Source organism: Bison bison, unplaced genomic scaffold (genome assembly GCF_000754665.1).
Source record: "Bison bison bison isolate TAMUID 2011002044 unplaced genomic scaffold, Bison_UMD1.0 scf7180017864074, whole genome shotgun sequence".
In the NCBI taxonomy this organism is placed as follows: Eukaryota; Metazoa; Chordata; class Mammalia; order Artiodactyla; family Bovidae; genus Bison; species Bison bison.
Window position 1 is genome coordinate 124,064 of NW_011494646.1, and position 760 is coordinate 124,823.

The window sequence follows — 760 nt, forward strand, 5'->3', positions numbered from 1 at the left end:
TTTAAAATAAATTTTGTGAAGTGAGGTTCAAGCTCTCTTTTTTTGTACCATTATATATATTTAAATTAATATAATTTATTAAAAGACCATCTTTCCTACATTTTCTGCTGTATGAACTTTTGCTTATTCAAGTGTTCCCATGTTCTATAGTCAGTCAACAAGTATTCTCTAAAGCTTTCCATATGCAGTATCTTTGCTAGCTGAAATCTTTTGGTTTTAAGTAAATTATAACAATATAGAGGGAGGCAAACTAGAATATACATTATGAATTTTGGATAAAAATATTGGGAGGCCAATTGCTAGATAAAATATACTATATTTTTTAGTATTTTGGCCACCTGGTGCACAGAGCCAACTCAATGTAAAAGACCCTGATGTTACTAAAGATGAAGTCAAAAAGGAGAAGGAGACAGCAAAGGAGGAGATGGTTGGATATTAATAGTGTCGCTGACTCAATGGACACGAATCTGAGCAAATTCTGAGACATAGTGGAGGACCGAGGAGCCTGGCATGCTATGGTCCATGAAGACACAAAGAGTTGGACATGAATTGCCAACTGAACAACAACAACAAATCAAATAAGAAGTGAATTTTTCCTGACAGAGACTAGTCCATTAAATATGAGATCAGCAAAAAATTAATTTCCTATAAATACAAACACTAGGGAGATAATCTTGATATCAGAAAGTCAAGCATAAAATGGCAGGATCATGAGGATAATCAATTTATATTAATACAGGAAGCAAAATTTCAAATAATG